The sequence below is a fragment of the Scophthalmus maximus genome, chromosome 17, assembly GCF_022379125.1.
Source record: "Scophthalmus maximus strain ysfricsl-2021 chromosome 17, ASM2237912v1, whole genome shotgun sequence".
NCBI classification, from domain to species: Eukaryota; Metazoa; Chordata; class Actinopteri; order Pleuronectiformes; family Scophthalmidae; genus Scophthalmus; species Scophthalmus maximus.
Window position 1 is genome coordinate 665,951 of NC_061531.1, and position 22,896 is coordinate 688,846.

Below are 22,896 nucleotides of genomic sequence, written 5' to 3' on the forward strand. Positions count from 1 at the left end.
ACATGGGCCTACTGATTCTGCGCAGTAGCGTCTCTCCCATCATGCCTCTCGGTTATGCGGATGAGCAAACCGCGTTCTGGATCTCGCTCTGTGCGTCCATGAATGCTACGCGATGCTACACTAGATCTGATGCTAGCAGACTTCACGGATGTTTACTCCGACTTCTACGGGACTCGCCTCGGATGTGAAACCGCGGATGTGTGCAGACGGCAACAGCGACTGACAACGAAGTTCATGTGAGAAGTAAGTTTATACTAAATCGCTAAAATCGTTGATTTCATGGTTAATACGTGTTCAATATTAACCAGTGAAAACGAGTCACTGGATTCTCCACAACAAACCACAACCAGACAAGAAGAGTTAATTATGTCTCTGTCATTTTTATTGACACACTGATGCTGAGTGAGTGAGTGAGTGAGTGTGTGTGTGTGTGTGTGAGAGAGACTGAGAGAGAGAGAGAGATAACTACAACGTGCTGGATAAAGTTATTATTGGGTCTTTATAAATACGTTCTTTACCTGTTTATATTGAACAGTATATTTGTATGACATGTCTTCAGTGTTAATGCTGATATGTGTCATGGTTCCCCACAGCTTTCTGCTGCAGTCAGGGCTGAGCTGAGTTCATCATGCAAGCCCTCTCTTCAGTGCAACAACGTCTCCCCCAACAGTCACATGACCTGTCAGGACTTTATTTTTTTATGATGCAGCATATCAGATGCAATGTGTTGATTTAAACCAATGATACACTCATATTTTGTCTTTGATTATTTGAGTCTTTTAGGAGCCTCACCACTTTGATCCACGTCAGCTTTTTGATTTCACTTATATTTATAAATATCTTTATTTTCAATAATGTCACTGTCAACGACCAAACTGTATTTAATAGTATAACATTTTAAAAAAGGTGAAGAGCCACAAGTAGTTTGTCCAATAGACGAGCTGATGAGCATGTCACATGTATGTTTACTGTATGTGGACTGAAGTACAGCAAATATGATCTGTTCATGATGGATTCAAAATAAATCAAATCTTTTATGACGTGAGATTCATTTGGGTTTTGTAAGTGAAACTCAACTTGTTAATTGTGATGAATAATTGATATTTTGGATGTTTATAGTTCAGTTGATGTCACAACATCATCAGACTTCCATATGTAGATTAATTGAAGGCTGCATGTGACTCTTATGAAACAGTTCCTGACGGTGGGTTTACATGGTGTCAATTTTTATTTTTTTTAATGTCGTTTGTCGACACATACATGTCCACCGTAACCGGGGACGTGACATGACAGCGCATACCCAGCTTGCACCGCGGCCGCATTTGATTTTAGATGCAGTACAACGGAAATGGCCACCATGTCTTTTTTCCTTCAATGCGGAGCGAAGATCCCGGGGCTTGCGGGAAACACACACTGGCAGGAAGTGGAGACCTGAAACGACAAGAGAGGTAAGTCACACAAAATAAAACAGGAAATGCAACTGAATGATAAAAATAAAAGAACACAAAAGTGTTAAGCTGAGACATGTCAAGTGTTAGCTATATGCTTTTCTGCATTAATCGCTGTGGCTGAAAAGAATCTGTAAGGCAGCTAATGCTGGCATACTCCACTCTTACCAGACATTTTCCTTTCTTCTTACTTTAATCTTCTCACATATCCAATTAGTCTGGTGAAGTGTGGGGCATGTGAGAGATCTGAAAATTCTGGGGGAAACAGGCATACATCTTCATCTGTGCAATCGCCCATCGAAACACACATACACACTTAAAAAAACCCTACTTTAATCTAAAGTCTAGGAATAGCAGTCTTGCTCCAGGGGCAGGACACAACCTGATTTTCTTCTTCTTCTTCTTCTTGTGGAAGATAGATAAGGGAGATGCATGACAAGCCAGAGGCTTTGTGTATATTTGTTTCTGTAAATCTTATCTTTAGTTGTTTAGCAGGAACATAAGATAAAACAAGACAAGACAGGATGGGGCAGAGGTTTATTAGTTACTTCTGCCAGGGAGTTTATGTTTTCACCCCAGTTTGTTTGTTCGTTGGTTGCGATCAGGACAAAAAGGTTACGAGCAATATAATTTAAATATTCGTCTTAACCTGCCTGACAGTTCAAAGTGTTGCTATAATCCATTGCTACTGTAAAACCAGTGATGGGCAAGCTACTTGGAAAACTGTATGAGCTAAGCTACCAGTTACTCTATGATGAAATAGAAAAACCTTGCAAGACAAGTTACACAAACATGCAACTCTTAAGTTGAACCAACGTCATGCTAGGTCAATACTATCTTAGTAATCAATAAGACAGATACGCAAACAAATGTTAACTTCATTTTATCAAACATAAGGTAGTTAAAGTGCTTCCAGGATTAAAACAATCAAGTTCACATTTTTACAGGGTTCACTTTAAAACAAAAACTCTTCACTACCAAATTGAAGTTGCAGTGTTGTGAATGGTCAAACGAAGACATGGTTACAGATGAATCCTACCAATACTATCACAAGACCTTATTATTCATTATACAGTCAAAAGCATGGCTCTGAGAGTGATCACATGCAAAAGGCCTGCTCCAAGATAAAAAAGTCCTCTATATAACATTCATTGTATGCAGTCATTGTATGAGTATGTCTGTGTGTGTGTGTGTGTGTGTGTGTGTGTGTGTGTGTCTGTGTGTGTGTGTGTGTGTGTGTGTGTGTGTGTGAGTGTGTGTTGCAAACCTCTGCTGAGGTGTTTATTTACACAACAGAAAAGAAGCTTTTCAAAATTGGCATTGGAAAGGCGGTTTCTCTTTGGATGTAAAAGTATATTTCCCTACACTCAAGAGTGTTGGAACAGGCTTGAACTGGAAGGGGCTGCTGTTGTCACTGCTGTGACTGTGTTTTTCTGTGATTTTTGCTTGCTGGAGGGCTTGTGTGTTTGTTTGTGTGCCTCTCCAACTAATCCCGTCACCTGTGGAGACAGCCACAGGTGGCACTCGTCCTGGTCTCTCCTGGCGGTATAAAGTCGGAGACCTCACAGAGACGCGTCGCTAGATTGCTATACCCGTCACACGGTAGTGTTGGAATCTGCGGCCGCTAAACATTAGGTTTAGTTCCTTTGTGACAAGTTTGAGTTAAGAACTAACTTCCCTTGTTCTCGCCTTTCTCCAGCAGTGTTTGGATTGGATCCAACCGCTGCCACCGCGCTAACCAGCATTTCCTGCTGGCTCCACTCTCCAGCCTGTACACATGATTCAGATGTATTCTTTTCTCCATGGGCTCCAAAACTTGCTGATATGCCCAATAGCCAAACTCCCAGTGATACACCAACAACACAAGCTTTATTGTACACCAAAGGAATGTGACTGCAACTCCGCCACAGGTTAAATGTGGACTGCTTACACTGACAAATAACAGTGATCAGTGCTGTTGTTAAAGACAGCAGGGAGAGGAGCTGTGGTCAGGAGGTGGATGATGGGAAGAGAAGGGCACAAAAACAAGCCATCACACGCGCGCACATCACAAGAAAATGTTTTTTCTCTAGGGGCAGACGGGCCAAAAATATCCAAACAATGCAACATAAACACACAAAGCATGGAGTTAAACAGTGATGAACATGTTTAAGGAAGTGTGTTCAGGGTATTCTTGTGTGTGTGTGTGCGTGCATCGTCTTCCTATTGTTTCCTCCTGTTTGTTTGGTTCTGACCCTCTGAACTAAACTCAGGACTCTATTGTTCATCCCTGCAGTTTATTTACTCGGTGTATCGGTCAGATAAAATATTATGCATATTATTTTCCATATTCAAAATTTTTACTTGAGACCTTGTTCATGAACCAAGGTGAAATTGGTGATGTTTCCTGGACAATTGTGATGAAGCTGAAAGTGAAGGTGACGTAGATGGTGACGACACTTACTCTGACTGTACAAAAATTTGGCACATCTTAGATGTGGGTGCTGCCATCTTCCACTGCTGATGTTATTTGGAGTCAGAATCTGTGATGAAGTGATCGTGGAATGGAGACACAGTATCAAGGTCTTCGCATCACCAATCCTAAATCAAATTACTAATTAAAAACAAAGTTATCACAAACATGAAAACTTGAACATTCACCAACTAAAATGACAGAAAACATTTTTCAACACGGCAGCTTACAAACCTTTGGGTCACGTCAAGGCAGATTGCCACTTGGCAGAGCCCCATAAGGTTGAACTCAGAGGCAGAGCCACCTGAAATAGTCAACACAGTCTCACTGTCTATGCTGTTCAGAGAACATCACCACTTACTGTTCATTTTCAGATATAAACCCACTGCTGCTGTGATGGCAGGGTACCATTTTACAGGAAGATGAGTCACATGATGACATGTTTAAAGTCACTAATTACCACCTTGTTTTATAGTCCATGATATATGAAGGATGAAGTATCATCCTTATGAACAAATGTAAGAGTGTCTCTCATACTATGCACGTAAAGTTTAAATTGCACATAAAAGGCATAACAGACAAATATTTGCTCCGAGAGGAAGACTTTAAAAAGGATCAACCAGAAAGGTGTGCTTTGTCTTAAATAATCAAATAAAATAATAAATATAATTTCAGCATGACTATTATTTCAACCGTTTGCATCACTTTTCTCCTCTGAATGAACCAATCTAAAAAAATAAATCAGACACACATTTGGTACGGTGACAGTGTATCATTTTGTGCAGTCTCCAGTGTTCATCCCTAAACTGTGGTCAGTAGAGAAGATGCAGAAAGAAGACACTCAAAAACCCTCATGGGAAAAATACAAATTAACATCATGGTAATTGGACGATGATCTCATAATAAGTGTATATCATTTTGTTTTTCTCTTCGATACATCATGGTGTTTCATGAAGGATAAAACTGACAAGCAAACAAGTACAACAGGGGCGTTTGGTCTTTTTCTGCAGTGTGATGTAATCCCAAGTTCTTTTGAGGTTTACAGTATGTGGATGCATGGGTTTCCCTTATAGTTAACAACATTTGGAGAGATCAATCAATCAATCAGTCTTTATTTATATAGCACTTTTCATACCAAAAAAATGCAACACAAAGTGCTTCACAACCAATGAAATGCAACACACACACACACACACACACACACACACACACACACACACACACACACACACACACACACACACACAAAAGAAAAAGAAAGAAGATACCCCCCTGCCCTCCAATAGACACACACACATTGACATTTACTCACGATCAAACATACGATGCAAGGCTTTAAAAAGAGCAAAATATTAATAAAATATTAATGAAAAAACATGACCGAGGAATCCCAGGAAAATGCTGTCTCGCTTATTTGCAAAGAGGCAACACTAGAGGCAGGGTTTAAAATGAAGATTAAAACTCAGTAAATTGAAAAATTAGTAGAATCATTTTTTTTAAATAAATGTATAGAAACAAACTACAAATTTTTGGGGTTAATATAATATATTATTAAAAGGAGAATGAATAAAGAAAGAATTTAAATAAAAAAACGTACAAAATAAAAAGTAATAAGGCTATATGAATAAAATAAAAACAGTAAAAAGTCTGAAATGTAAATAAAAGGACATAAAAAGTAAGATTAAATTAAAAGCCAGATTAAAAAGGTAGGTCTTTAGCTTTCTTTTAAAAAATGGCAACACTGTGCTGCCCTCAAGTCTTCAGGATGGCTGTTCCACAGATGAAGGCCATAGAAGGAAAAAGATGCCTCACCGTGGGTTTTGGTTTTAACTTTGGGAATAATTAAAAGGGCACTACATGAAGATCGAGGGTTCTAGAGGGCTCATATGTTAAAAGCAAATCTGAAAGATAAGAAGGGCCCGGACCATTAAGTGCTTTAAAAAACAGTAAAAGGACTTTAAAATCGATTCTGCAGCTGACAGGTAGCCAATGCAGAGACTTTAAAACGGGTGATATGTGTGCTCTCTTTCTGGTCATGGTCAACACAGGTGCAGCTGAATTTTGGAGTAGTTGTAGTTGACCTAAATTATTTTTGGGTAGAACAGAAAGTAGAGCATTGCAATAATCAATTCTGCAGGTAATAAAAGCATTCATTGAAATCTCTGTATTGACTTGTGAGATAAACGGTCGCACTCTCGCTATGTTTTTAAGATGATAAAAAACAACCTTTGTTATGTTTTTTAAGTGGGGTTCAAAGCTAAAATTGGAGTCACAGATTATTCCAAGATTTGTGACTCGTTTACTGGGGTTAGGGGCCAATGCCTGGAGTTTCGTTCGGGGTTAAAAAGGGCATATAGGCACTGAGTCATCAGGAGACACAGCAATGTAAAGCTGTGTGTCATCAGCATAGCTATGGAAATTAATGTCTAGCCTCCTGATGACATTTTTCCGAGAGGCAGCATGTAAAGATTAAAAAGTGTAGGGCCTAGAATTGAGCCTTGGGGAACACCACAATTCAGTTCATAAAGTTGGACGAGCATTCATCTAAGCTTAGAAATAAAATTTACATTAGGGAGAAAAGATTTGAACCAGTAAAATTTTAGTTAAAAATGGTAGATTGGAAACTGTTCTGTAGTTGTTAAGAAATGAGGGGTGTAAATTATTTTTGATCAGAAGAAGTTTGACAATTGCGGTTTTTAAAGCAGTAGAGAAAACACCTAATCGGAGACAATAATTTGCTATGTTGAATAAATCGTTGTCCATGGAACTATTAAATGATTTTAAAAAGGGTGTAGGGATGGGATAAAAGGAACAAGTTTCAGATTTTAGTTGTAAAATAATTTTGCTTCAATTTCATTATCAACCAGGGCAAACTTCTCAAGTGTTACCTCATGTGCAAACAGAGATTCTGAAGGATAAGGATTCATATTCTGATATTGGTCTAAATTCGATCTTATAGTGTAAATTTTATTACTAAAGTGTTCTGCAAATTCCTCACATTTTGAGTTGGTGGAGATAGGACTATTGTTTGTAAAACCTGGATTAATTAGACGGTCATTGGTTGAGAATAGGAATTTTGGATTGTTTTTGTTGTTCATTATCATTTTTGAAGTGTGCTCTTCTTGCATGCTTTATTGTGTTATTATAGACTGTAAGTTGCTCATGAAATATTTGATAATTGACCGTTAGTTTATTCTTTCTCCATTTTCTTTCGGCTTTTCGTCAGTTTCTTTTCAGTTGTTTGATTTTCTAATTTCTCCAGTGGGGTGTCGGATTAGAAGTAATCTTTTTTAGTTTTACTGGGGCTACTGTGTCCAGGGTAGATCTTAATTTACTGTTAAAATTATCTACAAATGAATCACAGCAAGAAGGTAATTACTCTGTGGGGTGTCATGTAAAAGATTGATCAAATTTGCAGCCACTTCAGTGGTGAGACAGCATTTCATAAAAGTTATTTCTGGGATATCCTCTTAGGTAAAAGCATTCACAGTAAAAAATACACAGAAGTGATCAGAGATGCCTACATCCACAACTGATGAGATGTTGGGGTGTGATGTTATAACCAGGTCCAGGGTGTGTCCTCTGGTGTGGGTAGGCTGAGTGACATGTTGGATAAAATTACAGCTCAATAGATTTAAAAATTCTGAAGCAAAAGAGTCTGATTGATTGTCCACATGCAAGTTAAAATCACCTAATATCAAGATTTGCTCATACTTATTGTGAATAATGGAAAGTAAATCAGAGAAATCAGAGATAAGTGGAACATCATTTGGGTGGCCTGTAAACCAGCATACTGAGAATAGGAGGGCTGCTAAAAACAATGAAGTGATATTCAAAGGATGCATATTCATCAAAAGTAATCTCTTTAGGACCAAGGGGAGCTGACAGGACCCATACAGTGCCTCCGCCTTTTTTACCTTTTCTGATGGAATAAGAAAAACTGAAATTGGGTGGTGAGGCTTCGATGAGTGTGGCTTATCCAGCTGTATTAAACCATGTCTTAGTTAAAAACATTCAATCAATATTATTATCTAAAATCAAATCATTAATAAAGAAGGACTTGTTTGCGAGAGACCTTAAATTTAAAAGGGCCATGTTCAATGTGATTGGGAGAGTTTTCAAAGAGGGCAGATTGGCAGATGGTAGATTGTGTGTTTATGGATCTCAGATTGTCAGGATTAACTCTACAGGTCAGTTTTATGCTTTGTCTGGCTGTGATTAAAACAGGAACTGATACTGCAGCTACTGGATCAGAGATAAAGGTGTATAGATACTTGTCAGAGTAGGACAGTGGAGGGGGCTGTTGCCTGAGAGGATATCCTGAGATGAGAGCAGAAGAAGAGGAGGAGAGTTGAGTTCCGAGATGGCCGTGTGTCGTGTAAACAGTCATGCACATGGGGAGGACTGGACCATATGCTGGATATAAGCTGCTAGCATTTTGCAGCCGTGATTGTTCGGGTGAATCCCATCTCTTTTAAAGAGTGAGGCCCGGTCCCAGAACAAGTTAAAATTGTCAATTTTAGCGCAGGCTGGTTGGACTGCTCTGTTGGACTGTGGCAGGGAGGCCCAGACCGAGGAAGAGGAAGACCGCCTGAGCATCGGATGACGTCTCTTGCAGTATCCTCCTACAGTGGTTCCTGACCGCACAGGTGCCACGAGCTGCCAGATCTGTGTTGGTCACAGGTGGAGGAGTCGCAGCGGTGACGGGCGGAGTAATCGCCGGGGTGGGGTCCGTCGACTCAGGTGGAGCCGGGAGTGCAGGATTATCGTCATGGGTGGGGAAATTCCTTCTGCGGCCAGGTTCCTTCTTCGGCTGCGCCGACCATTTCCGACCACAGTGACTGGGACGGCCTCGGCGTGGAGCAATGAGATGGTGCCATCGTCATAGTTCCCATGCCGGCCTCCGGATCACCCAGCGGCGTGGATTCTGCATCCGATGTGGAAACGGTAACTGCAGCACCCGCTGCTCCCGCATCCAGTTCACATTCAAGGAAATGGCCGGTTACCTATGCCGCGGGACCCTCCGGGCAGGCGCCGTCCATTGAGGTCAGCCAAGGGAGGGTGGCCGCAGAAGCCGACACGGACGGTGGTGCCGGGGAGGACTGGAGAGCCCCATGATTGACATGTGTTGTGCTTGGGAAGACGCTACAGAGGCAAATCTATGGAGTTAGAATTGGGTCATTAATACAGCGCCAGGTTCGATTTTCACGTAGGTAGGATACTGTTGGCAAGGCGAGAGACACTGGACACGTACTGTACTGAAAATGACCAGAGCTACAGTTGACAGAGACAGACGCTTTCATGTCTTTGTCTGAGGGGAGACCAGCTGAGCCTAAATGCTAAGCAGCAGTGGACTAATTATGAGTGACAGACAAAACACAGGGGTTAAAGGGTACCACATTATTCACCTTGCTTCCTGCAGGCATATGCACACAAATAAGTGCTATTCAGAGGTTCAAGGTTACCATCTATCCTTCATTGTCTTTGGTCGGCTTATTAATGCATGATGCTGTTTGACTCCTCAAACACACACATACACTTCCCCACTGTCCTGTACAAACCCCAGGACACCCTCACCTTCAAACCGTCTGTTTATCCTCTCTGAAATGCACCACTGGTTTGGCCCCTGACCTCTGCCACACACACACACACACACACACACACACACACACGTGTCTGAGCCCCCCCACCTTTCACTCTGCCCTTTCCTCTCAGAAGTCCCCTTGGATTTTCATTCCCATATGCCAGCCACTTCCTACCTCTCGCTGTGCTGGATGCACCAAGCCTTTATTCAGATCTCAATGAACAACCTGCCTTTGTGTGATTATGCTGTTTGAAGACAGCGGACAGGAAGAGGAAGTCCCTTTAAATCCCGTCAAATCTGCAGATGATCTGCTTGATGTTTGACGGCAGGTTCATTTCTTACAGAGCAGAGGTTCGCAACGCGCAAGCAAACATGGACACACAATCTTATTTACAGACCAATTCTGGAGTATTACAAATTGAGTCATATTTTTGATACAAAAGTTAATTCTGCAAAAACAAAAAAAAGGTTGGGAAGCATGGGAGCGGATAATTAAACTGGACTGTTGACTTGTTTAAAATCTGTCAGATTGTTTGCTTGATTTCAGGAATTACATTAGTAATTGGTCAGCTGTTACGGTTATCATAACTGATTGAATTGATGGCCTAAAAGCAAATACAACATTGAAGTTGTAATAAAAGGAAATCATCCTGTAACTTCTGCTCCATGTGCTGGATAGTTCAGCAGATCATACATTTTGTGGCCATACTGTGGTCGAGTCGCAGGCCAAATAATGGTGAAGACGTCACAGTTTCATCTGGAAGTGATTCAGCAGGCCATGCTGACACTGCTAATGTCTGGGAAACTTGGATATAAATGTGTAAACTAAAAATGTAAAGCAAATATGTTGCTTCATATTCTGGGTACATCTGTGTAAAGGCTTATTCAGGAGTCATTTCAATGAATCTTTCTAATCATTATTTGGACACCCCTGCTGGAATAAATGTTGGGGTGTGCTGGTCAATGAATAAGATCTGCTGCCAGTCATTGTCACAATTAGCTGAAGGAAGCAGCATAAAGACCCAAATCCAAATGAAGACACAAGGCAAGCGAAGGTAAGGTATGCAAGGGTCAACAACGGGAAGGAATCCATAGTCCAGGGATACATATGCTGCCTTCAAAAAGGTTGTGTTTGCTGATTTCACGAGAAGATTCCATATGAATTTGGCGTCTAGACGACCGTAACGCTCATATCAGCAGCCAAGTGGGTGTGAATGTTGATTTATCAGTTTGAGAAAGTTTATAGAAATTTGTTGGACCCAAATGCTCGTTCATCAGTGGCAGCCTTGGTTGTTTACAAAAGTTGCTTCCGTCTGCGTCGTGGTATAAACCCCGCCCATTATCAGATACCAACCAGTTGTGATTAGACCGGCAAGTTTTTCCTCGAGGGAAATCAATTTCCAATGGAGGGGAAACAGATTTCATTGAGCTCCCAGAATTCGTCTGGGTCCCAGGCTAGCTGGCTGCAGTATAGGCCATAAATCCCTTCATGTTAGCAAAGGGGACATGGACCAAACTAAGTGTATATCAATTTAGATTAGCTGGACCAACTGTCAATCACGCTGTATCCATGCTACAGTGCTTTCTCGTCTATTTTCTATAAATGAGACCACAATTTATAAAATGAGCATCATGATGTGTTGAAGAAGACTTGAAACTAGCAATTGAGACCACCAACTCCTCAGGAAAATGTTTACTGACATTATGAATCAAGTGAGAATTAGAGTAATTTTTTTTCATAGATTTCACTATAGAAACAGAGAATAGAGGCTTCAGGCACTTCTGTAAATAAATAAATCTAGAAATAATTAAATATATAAATACATGAATAGAGAAATAAAGAAATGTTATTTCTAGATGTATTTATTGTTATGTCATTTTTTTGTCCTTCATAGATGGGGTTGTTGTCTTATTGACTTGGTCACCCAAAGGTCAGGGTGCCAGTGTGGACCAGGGAGACCTGGGCTTTACTCTCACTGGTTGTTAGCTTTAGGTCGACAGTGGTCAGTTGTTACTTAAGCCATCCACTTACCCAGTTGAATAGACCCCGGAGGTGGTGGAGTACAGGAGGAAGTCCTACCACATTTCTTGTCACCCTAGATGGCAATCCAAGATTCTGAAAGAGCGGGTGAGAAACAGATCCATTCCTTTGATTTGGCTCCAAGCCCAGCCCAGCTCCTCGGGGGTTGATCTGGAGGTTGGGGTTTTGGCTCTGGGGTTACAGAAGAAGCAAACCATTATTTTATTTATCTTTTATTTTTATTTTAGCACTTTGACATTGCTGTAATGTAGAGTGCAATACAAATAAAATGTAATATTATTACCAGGAAGGTCCCATCTTCTTCCAGGGAGTCCTGGTCCAGATGGCAGCAAATGAAATAGAAAAGTTCCATACACAAAAAAGACAGATGACATTGACACACAATAAAAACAATTATTAAAAAGAGCATCAAAAGAAATGACACTGCTCTATGAAGAATGAGTTTTCGAAGATTTTTTGAACATGTATATAGAGTGCAAGGAGTCCAAGTAGGTTTTGCAGCTCATTCCACGAATGTGGTGCATAGGAACAAAAGGCAGATTTGCCCAGTTCTGTTCGTGTGGTTGGAGGCTGAAGAAGAAGTTTGACTGATGAGTGAGAACTATATGTGTTATGGCGGAGTGTCAGCAGACTGCATATGTATTGTAATAATTTGCCCATGGGAAGCATGGTGTTGTTGTCGGGTAAGCAGGAGGCTTTATACTCTTGGTTGTGGTAGAGGTTTAATTCTCCTCAGGCTCCTCCCACTGGATGCAGTGGTTGTCTCTGCTGGACCAGCAGAAGTAGAGTTTACTTTCACTTTCACTAGATATTTCACAGATTGCTCTTGTTAAGGCATTTACTTTCTTTTATTTTTCTCCATAAATTTTTTTTTCCTAAGTACAACAAGTCACATTGTCACACGGCGCAGGTGAGTGTCTCTGTCTTTGCTCCGTGTGTCGCACAGTGAGAGCTGGCCACCCCCCCTGCACAGCGCAGGCTCCAACACAGAGGCTCAGGATTGGGGATAGCGAAGATTCATCATCGACGAATTAAAGAACCTCCCCAAGACAAGGCAGAAACAATCTCCTCTAGTCATAAAAAATGAATACATTTTTATTAAAAAAAAGGAGCGGAGGTCAAAATCCAGGCACACCACATAGTAGAGTAGGGGAAACACTGAAAAATGTAGTGAAAGAAACACAGAGGTGTGGTTTCAGTCCACTGATGCAGTGTCTCTGAATAAGTTACAATCCAGGTCTCTGATGATTAAAATACTTCATCCAGTTAAAAAGACAATTAAAACAACCGGGATCTAAAAAATTTAAATGAAAATGTGGCTTACAACCGAACATAAAATAATTTTACGACAGTGTTTCAGTCAGATTGGCAGCCGAGACACCTGCTGAAACTTTGACAATCCTGTATTTTTTGTATCTATATTTGTCTCTTGCTGTTTGTTTCATTATTATGTTGACTTTTCTCTGTATCTAGACCACATCTTATCTGTACACCTTGGTTTCACTTTCCCGCAGGCTAGTGCAAATGTAATGTGCTCTGCCAGCAGGTCGGACGGCAGGGGGCTGAAATAGGTACAGAGGCACACACACGCACTCAGACACACCTATATTCACGCAAACCAACAGTGCGTTTCCACCCAGCTATTAACTTGCTGCAGTGGAGCCTCGGTGTGGTCTAATCACAGGGAAAAAAGGGTGACTTTCCCGCCCCAGTCTGAACACTGCAGGGAATGACAGCTATTTTTGGAATGTGTGTCAGGGTGAAAGGTAAGAATGAGCTTCTAGTACAGGCCACACACACAGTACTCAAAAGTTATTTTTGTAAAGGTTGATGTGTAATGATGATATAGGTGTTTTCTTTCTATCTCTTGACTCCTCTGAGTTGAGATTGTTGCTCTGGAGAGTGTAAAGCATTGTTGTCATCTAAAATTGTAGCATGCTAAGGTTATGCCGTAGCCTTAACAATAATTAAAAACAGTCTCAGGTCCCTCCTGGGATAGTGGTAATGCAAACCATTATGCCAGGTAAGGCTAAATATACTACAAGGGAACAAAGATGTAGCTAAACAAAAATAATATATATATATATATATATCACTGACGTTGGTAAGGGAGGTTTGATTCCAGGTCAGAGCGTAACATGTCCAGTGTGGATCCTTAAGCTGGATTAATGCTTGATGCATCGGTCCGTGCGCATGGCGGCTGTGACGTCACAGCACTGCCAAATTCGTTTATACTCACGCTTCAGATGCACCCACACAGTGCAGTCTTATCTCGGACAAAGGGTACTCGACACCAGTGAAACGACATAAGAAGAAGAAGGATGGCGTCACGCACCACGGCAATAGCGGCAGAGCTAATGTTATCGTCAAAGAGGAGGAAATTTTAATGTTTTTTTTACATCACTAAGTTTGGCATAGAAATCAGCCTCACAATACAAGCAGTATGCCCGTGTATCATCACGAATAAATGGCTTCAACCAGCCTTTGAATTCAGGGTTTGATTCACACTCCTTTCTGTATTTTAGACTGAGACATCTTTATCTTATTCTCTGCTCAACAGAGAGCTCTTTGTTTCACACACCTGGAGTAGAAGACGCACAAGAAGAGGAGAAACCACAAGTATTGACTTCTAGCGCTGCTCAGTCCTGCACACACAAGCTGCATTGTCCTCCATTGTAGCATGTCACAGTCTCAGGACTAATTATATTCACAGATCCCTGTAATCATGTAATTAGTGTGAGTGGTTCCTCTGTGCCTCTGCAGCTTTTATCATAGCTTAACACACGTTGGAAACGTTGGTGTGGTGAGGAAAGAAGACAGTCCAGAGTCTGGAAGTCACACGCCTGTCTGTCTTACAATAGCTACTGTGTTTTAGCGGTGGGAAAGATGATAGGATGAGGAGTTCCATATTATTGTTGCAAATGTTTTTAACTAGTTTACACAAGGCCCATCTTTTGATGAGACTATCCTCTACCAAAGAAAAGACCAGATAGGTTGTTTGTCCAAGCAGCTTATTACGAAGTATGTGGTCTTATACCATGCTAAGCAAATAAAGACCCACAATGGTCTGTTAGAGGAGCTATTTTAGCAAAAATTTGGTTGTTTTTACCACATGCGACAGAGTTTGTTGTATGAGTTGAAAGACTTGATGGTTTTAATGGTTGCGTCACACCAGATTTTTAAGAGGGATTTGCACTTATAAATACCTAAATAATTTTGGTTGCACTCCATCAGAGATTACCAAAAACATGGACAAATTATTTTGTGCAGTGCGCAACTCTGATCTAGAAATGGCTTTCATGTGCAAAGATCAAAGAAAGGTCAAAGAAACTGCTACTGAAGCATGGCCAGAGGCCACATGAGCTAATCAGGTAGGAAAGACGGCTCAGTGTTAATTGTTAACAGAAACTATGATGAAAAATGTTTGTCAACGACATTTTTTCAATGACTAAGACGAGACATTGACTAACTAAATATAGATCTTCAATGATAAAAAATTATGACGAAATGTATGTCTTGTTTTTATTGACGAGACAGGACCAAAATGTTAAGTCTGAAGATAAAATAATATTAAACTAGGGCTGAATGTTTTGGGGAAAATATCTAATTGCGATTTTTTTTGACAGATATTGCGATTTGATTTGTGGTTATATGTACGCGCCTGCACCTCTTTAGCGGCTCCTGTGTAGCTTGTGTGTGTGTTTAGCCCTGTAAGCAGAACAGCTCTGAGACTGCAGCCTCGCTCCACTCACATTGTATGGGCACTGACTTTAGTTCAGAAGCGCGAATATCGAATTCTTCCTTTGAATCTTGACTCAGTACACAGAACCTTGAACCGGAGAATCAGTTGTTGGCGCTGTTGTTGTGAACACACTGCTGTCGCAGTTGACAGCGTCTTTATGTATTTACTGTCGCTGCTCCACTGCGCTGATCAGCTGTTTAATCAAAACACTGAACGTAACGCGTATCCAGCACTAAGCGTTCTTGGTCCCTTATCAACACACATGACAAGTGTGAGGCTGATAAAATGAAAGGTACTCGAGGTATGACAGACAGACAGATTTCTTGATTTATGTGCAGGATTAGTAAAAAAAATGTATCCAGCAGTGGGGAGAACTTTAGCCTCTCTGCTGCCCTTACATATAAAATGTCAGAAAAGAGCCTTTGGCCTTTTTCACTTAAGGCTATGAACGGTGAGTTTGGCATTTAGTTAAAGTGGTTGCAAGGCTTAACGAATGGCAATGTCTGATGATCATCATTATCACAAAAGATGGCTGTTTCAGTTGAATACTTAAAACATCAATGCTGAAGCATTGGATAGGACATGTATTCACGTTTTAAATATTTCATCCAAAGTATTGTATATCTGGCAAAACAAATGTTACAGATATATTTCAAATGAATATTGAACCCTACATTTGAGGTTGTTGAAATTAACTCTTGTGGAAATATGTGTCTGGTTTTGCAGCAAGTTTGTGTGTGCACTCATCTGCTTATTAGATCAATGGCAAATGTCAGCGACAGTCTAGACTGCTTGGACAATCAAGGCTCATTTTCCATGCTACTGATGTAGAAAGCAGACCTCCGCTGAGCCAACAGGAAAAAGCCATCTGCCTCCATCAGATGCATTGAGTGTTAGCACAAGTTCCTCCCCTTTAAAATGCCACATACCCAAATCAGGCCTAACAGTGATCTAGCAGATTAGCACTGCACAGCACGAAGGTTCTGTGTTAGAACCCGACGGCTGGACAAGTTTGCATGTTCTCCCTGTAAATGGTATATGGTGAATGGACTGCATTAATATACACAAATATCTAGCTCTGTCAGTCACCCGTTAGGGGTCCCAAGTTTCATCCTCTGTATAATCTAATTGATGCCTATTTAAACTAAAATATGAACACATAATGTGAGCTGGATGAATATGAGGTGAACAAATACTTGCTGCAGACATGATAGTGAGGAGGACTACCTCCTTTGGCTGTTGCTGAGCAGAATCCACTGCATACTATTCTGGTGCTCCCCTGCCAGGCATGAATGATTTATATCCACAGCCATCATGTCCCAATACATTATGACACTGAAACAGCTGCAATCAGCTATTAACCGCTCAACTTATTTTGTCATGTTTTGCACAAAGCAGCTATTTGCAACTGAAAAACTATCATTCTCTGAAGGACTGATCTGGAGACTGAAGCAGCCTCATACACTGCTAGATATGGTCTTTAGATATCGTGTGTCAAGTGCCATCCATTTACACAGGTAGTGCATCCTCTGGGAACCATGCATGTATGAAATGTTGTGTCAGTTAAGATAAGATAAATGTTAAATATGTAAAGATATTTGCAATCTTGTTAATTCAGAACCTTAAAAAAATCCAGAAGTCTGAGGCTGTGGACATCACATAAGGGGAGCATTCCTAAGAGCGCTTCTCGTGAACACGGTAAACACAAACTATAAACCTAAAAGATAATGTTTCACAGCTGCTTCAGTGTTTGTGTATGCATATGTACCCGCTCTTATAGTGTTCAAGTGTGTTTGTAGATTTTCTCTCCCAGTTTTCTCTCCAGTGTTAACTGGAGCTGTAGCATCTGGGAGCTGGATCCCCCTGTGACTACTCTCACCCGTGGAATCTTTTCAGCAATGTGTGTGTTTGTGTGTGTGTTTGCACTTGCACATGCACTGAAAGTGCATTATACAGCATGTTGATGTGGCACAGTTATCGCCCATCTGTGAGCTGTTATAGATAATTGTATGCATTGTATGAGGTTGTTGAACACCTCGTAAAATGTGTACATGTGCTCCTGCTGTGAAGGAGAGAGAGAGGGGGGGGGGAAAGACGAGGCAGTGGTTAGAAAGAAAGGAAGAGGGAGCTATGGTTGCGGCCATGTTGTAGGGTAACTGTTATTGTGCTGTCGGTGCCGTGTTTTGTCAGCCTCAGACATACCTCAATTAATGCCATTGTGCAGGCATGAAACATTGATATGATATGGCATTTAAAAGACATGCAAGTCCAGATTTCACATAATGGTATGTGTACTGTAGCCAAAATTGCCTTAACTTGAATTCTGTTACTATATTTACCAGCTTTGGGTCTCCTCATCATCATCATCTTCAACCGCTTATCCGGGGTCAGGTTGCGGGGGCAGCTGCTTCAGTAGGGGGCGCCAAACGTCCCTTTCCTGGGACACATTAACCAGCTCTGACTGGGGGATCCTGAGGCGTTCCCAGGCCAGTGTGGACATATAATCTCTCCACCTAGTCCTGGGTCTACCCCGAGGTCTCTTCCCAGCTGGATGTGCCTGGAACACCTCCCAGGGGAGGAAACCCAGGGGGCATCCTTACCAGATGCCCGAACCACCTCAACTGGCTCCTTTCTACGCAAAGGAGCAGCGGCTCTACTCTGAGTTCCTCACGGATGAATGAGCTTCTCACCCTATCTCTAAGGGAGACACCAGCCACCTGTCTAAGAAAACCCATTTCGGCCGCTTGTACCCGCGATCTCGTTTTTTCGGTCACGACCCAGCCTTCATGACCATAGGTGAGGGTAGGAACAAAGATTGACCGGTAGATCGAGAGCTTTGCCTTCCGGCTCAGCTCCCTTTTTGTCACAACGGTGTGGCAAAGCGAGTGCAATACCACCCCCGCTAGTTCAATTATCCGGCCAATCTCACGCTCCATTGTTCCCTCACTCGCAAACAAGACCCCGAGGTACTTAAACTCCTTCACTTGAGGTAAGGGCTCATTCCCTACCTGGAGTAAACAATCCATCGGTTTCCTGCTGAGAACCATGGCCTCAGATTTAGAGGTTCCGATCCTCATCCCAACCGCTTCACACTCGGCTGCGAACTGATCCAGTGAGTGCTGAAGGTCACAGACCAATAGTGCCATCAGGACCAAATCATCTGCAAAGAGCAGTGATGAGATCCCAAGCCCACCGAGCACCGATACTCCCAGGCCCCCTCCACGATCCTTGCAAGGGTAAAGAGCTGGTCTGTTGTTCCGCGTCCAGGACGGAATCCACATTGTTCCTCTTCAATCTGAAGTTCGACTATTGGCCGAACCCTTCTTTCCAGCACCTTGGAGTAGACTTTACCCAGGAGGCTGAGGAGTGTGATACCCCTGTAATTGGCACACACTCTCTGGTCCCCCTTTTTGAACATGGGAACCACCACCCCAGTCTGCCACTCGTTTGGCACTGTCCCCGACTTCCACGCAATGTTGCAGAGACGTGTCAACCAAGACAGCCCCTCCACACCCAAAGCTTTCAAAGTTTCTGGGTGGATCTCATCAATCCCTGGGGCTTTGCCACTGTGAAGTTGTTTGACTACCACAGTGACCTCCGCCAGGGAAATTGACAATGATCCTCCATCAGCCTCCAGCTCTGCCTCTACCATAGAGGGTGTGTTAGTTGGATTCAGGAGTTCCTCAAAATGCTCCTTCCACCGCCCGATTACCTCCTCAGTTGAGGTCAACAATGTCCCATCCTTACTGTACACAGCTTGGATGGCTCCCTGTTTCCTCCCTCCTGAGATGTCGAATGGTTTTCCAGAAGCACCTTGCTGCCGACCTAAAGTCCTTCTCCATGACTTCTCCGAACTTCTCTCACACCCGCTGTTTTGCCTCTGACACGGCAGAGGCTGCAGCCCTTCAGGCCCGTCGGTACCTTGCAACCGCTTCCGGAGTCCTCTGGGATAGCATATCCCTAAAGGACTCCTTCTTCAGTCGGACAGCTTCCCGGACCACCGGTGTCCACCACGATGTTCGAGGGTTACCACCCCTTGAGGCACCTAAGACCTTGAGACCACAGCTCACCGCCGCAGCTTCAGCAATGGAAGCTTTGAACATTTCCCACTCTGGTTCAATGCCCCCAACCTCCACAGGGATGCCAGAAAAGCTCCGCCGGAGGTTTGAGTTGAAGATGTCCTGCATGGGGGCCTCCTCCAGACGTTCCCAGTTCACCCGCACTACACGTTTGGGCTTACCAGGTCTATCCAGAGTCTTCCCCCACCCCCGGATCCAACTCACCACCAGATGGTGATCTGTGGACATCTCCGCCCCTCTCTTCACCCGAGTGTCCAAAACATGCGGCCTCAGATCAGATGATATGATCACAAAATCGATCATCGACCTTCGGCCTAGGGTGCTCTGGTACCATGTGCACTTATGAGCATCCTTATGTTCGAACATGGCGTTCGTTATAGACAAACCATGGCTAGCACAGAAGTCCAATAACAAACAACTACTTGGGTTCCAATCAGGGAGGCTGTTCCTCCCAATCACGCCTCTCCAGGTGTCTGCATCATTGCCCATGTGGACGTTGAAGTCTCCCAGCAGAACAACGGAGTCCCCTACTGGGGCCCCATGCAGGACTCCATTCAGGGTCCCCAAGAACACCAAATACTCTGAACTGCTGTTTGGTGCATATGCACAAACAACAGTCAGAGTTTCCCCCCCCCCACAACCCGAAGGCGTAGGGAGGCGACCCTTTTGTCCACCGGGGTAAACTCCAACACAGCGGCGCTCAGCCGGGGGTTTTTTGAGTATTACGCCCGTGTCCGATATATGTTAGCTTCACTTTTGCAAAATAGGAGGAAGTGAAGACGCGAGAGTTAGGAATTTTGTATGTTCACTTCAACCACGTTCTTGCGAGGCACTATGTTCCCTGAGCCCTAAGTTCCCTCATTTCAATTAAATTACCTAAATTAGTCCTTATGTTAGGGTTAGGGAACATAGGGCTAGGGAACCCATGGCTGAGGGAACATAGACAAGCTCCCGAGTGCATGCTAACTGCACTTAACCCATCACTCCTGGGGGTTTTTTGTTTCTTCTCTTCTTCTTTTGACTGACAAAACTGCTTTTGTTGTTGAATGATTGATCATAAGATGCCATCTGAATGCAAAATAAATTACTTGGTCACCTTATTTAAAAAGTTTTGTTTTTTGATTCATCTTTAGCATGGTGAAATGATTCTCGGTATGGCCAGAGGTCAGTAGTCTTTAGGACATTAGTGGCCATTGGTGGCAGTTGATTTGTTCTCCTTTGTTGTTTTTTAAGAGATACTGTTGCATGATGAAGGGGCTGGGTGGCATGGGGAGACAGACTTACTATTGCTGTGTAGGATCAACAGAGACATTGAGCAGGATGTAGCCAGCAATGAGAAGCTAATGTCAGACTGTCTGTGTCAGCTTTTTACAGTTATTATAAGTACAATGATGGCCCTTTGACAGACTCACTTTGTGGGTGTATCACATCAGTAATTATTACAAAAAATATACAACTTATATTACACTGTGTTATGAACAATATATAAATCTATAACTCTATGTTATATTTACATAATTATCTTTTTTAATTTTTCAAGTTGAGATGGTAAGATATTTTTTTTTGAGTTGTAATAATTACACATCATAGAGAGAGAGACTGTATAGCAGTTTATCAAGGATTGTCAGCCCTTAATATTATATATCTTGTTAAACGGCAGGTAGTTGATTTTCAAAATCCCCTGCAAAGTTCCACCCGCTTTGCCCGCAATGTCCCCGCTTCCTTCAGACATCTGTCCAAAGCCACTCAACCCCACAATACATGAACGTGCACTGCCTGACTGCATCGGAGGAGGAATCCTCGAGCGGAGCACAACATCGCTACCTGACTGCTCGTGGCTCATTCATAAGTAAGAAAACACCAGACATTATCATAATATAAACGTAAACAATGAACATGGCTTTTGTTGGTGGGCACATTTGTCAACCTAACATGTTAGTGTTGGGAAATCTCATGGAAAATAGAGTTCTGATGCAGTAACATGTTGCTGGCTAGCTAGCAACAGGCTGCTGCAGGCTAATCTAAAACATATACAAGGTTAGCAGTACTACACAGCCAAAGTTTGTTTTGAGTTTAGATTTTTAAACTAAAGCACATTTCAGCCATATTGTGTGACGACCAAACACTTGCGGCACCTTCAAAGCTTTATGCCCTTTTTTTCTGTTACTATCTGTGACACAATGAAGGTGAATTTGTAAAGGAATCATAACAATATTGTTTAGCACGTCAGAGCTTCCACAATGAGTGTTGTTGGCTCCAAGTATGAGTTTACTCCAGACTCTTCAATATATCTTATCATACATCTCATCATTTATCATGTATCTAATCTAATCATGTTACTGTACAGGCCAGAATTCGAGGAATGACCTTGGAGCAGTGACGTGACACAAGCCTGCTCTTTAACTACACCTGACATCAGCAGATGCTGCGCCACCGGGCCGTCCCGTTGCAGGTCAACCTACTTGTGCCTGCCAGAACTGACCGAAGACGTGGAAAGAAAGTGCTGTGGGCAACTTTATGACTCCTGTGTCCAAGCTGCCACATATGGAGGTTTACATTTTGCACATACAGTATTTTGTGCAATACCAATGTTTATTTATTTATGAATGTTCAGCATAACCAGCTCTAAATTGTTGGATTAAAAATCTTAAATGTTCAAGGCCTTTTCTTTATACTCACAGCATAAACTAACATTACATTTACCTCTTTACAAGCTGCAAAATAATGTGAACACAATGTGTCATGACACCGGTTTATTTTTTGGGGAAATACAATATAACAAATATATATGTGATAATATTAGCATAAACAACATATGTACAAAAAAAGGAAGAAACTGTCTGCACAGGGTATCCTAGCTTTTCAGTGTCATAGCAGGTCTGTCGGCTGACGACTCTTAGGCAATGGTCCTGTAGAAAGAATATCACAATAACAAATGTGAAAGACTGACAACATTACAGCAGCATTATTTAAAGTGACAAACACAGTTTTGTGTGTCACCTTTTGTGGGAGCCAAATATAATTGTTTGGTGGACCAGCCACACTTTCATATGACTTTGTTTAGATAAATATTGAAGATCATAACCAGTAGTTCTGAGGTTCAGAATGAAATTTTAAAAAAACAACAACAACAACAAAAAAAACCTGGCATAAATGTTTACACATTTGAATTTGTTTACAACATTGCCATATGGATTTTACAGTAGCTTTTGTACATAAGCATGTTACCACTTCATGCTCAACCTACAGTATCATAAGGCGACTCACCTGGTCCTCTGCTGACTTGCTTCTCTGGCTGTTGACGGGGATCATCTGCTCCACACACACACACACACACACGTAACGCTACGCGCTGTTCAAAGCCAATATAGATAAACAATCAAACAACATTTGCTCAGATCTACAGTAAAGACACCCGGCGAACACACAGGCAGCATTAGCTGTAGATAAACACAAGCTTACGTAGCATTAGCTAACTTAACTAGTGTCATAGAGTGAAGCTAAATTGGCACTGGCTGATACATACACAAGCTATCTAACAGTTATGTTG

At 42.0% G+C, this 22,896-nt stretch overlaps 2 long non-coding RNA genes across 3 annotated transcripts; one reads left to right on the forward strand and one right to left on the reverse strand.

Moving 5' to 3' along the window:
* Positions 1–8,880: 8,880 nt before the first annotated feature.
* Positions 8,881–14,736, reverse strand: LOC118289471. Its single transcript, XR_004786068.1, has 4 exons — positions 14,107–14,736; positions 11,809–11,838; positions 11,517–11,696; positions 8,881–9,059 (listed from the first exon to the last, which is right to left on the reverse strand). It is a non-coding gene; the product is annotated as an uncharacterized LOC118289471 (long non-coding RNA).
* Positions 14,737–14,918: 182 nt separating this feature from the next.
* LOC118289473 lies at positions 14,919–22,319 on the forward strand. 2 transcript variants are annotated; one of them, XR_004786072.2, is made up of 4 exons: positions 14,919–16,784; positions 16,886–16,965; positions 21,007–21,195; positions 21,694–22,319. It is a non-coding gene; the product is annotated as an uncharacterized LOC118289473 (long non-coding RNA). The 2 variants fall into 2 exon arrangements; XR_004786071.2 differs by having other exon boundaries at positions 14,924–16,965.
* The last annotated feature ends 577 nt before the right edge of the window (positions 22,320–22,896 follow it).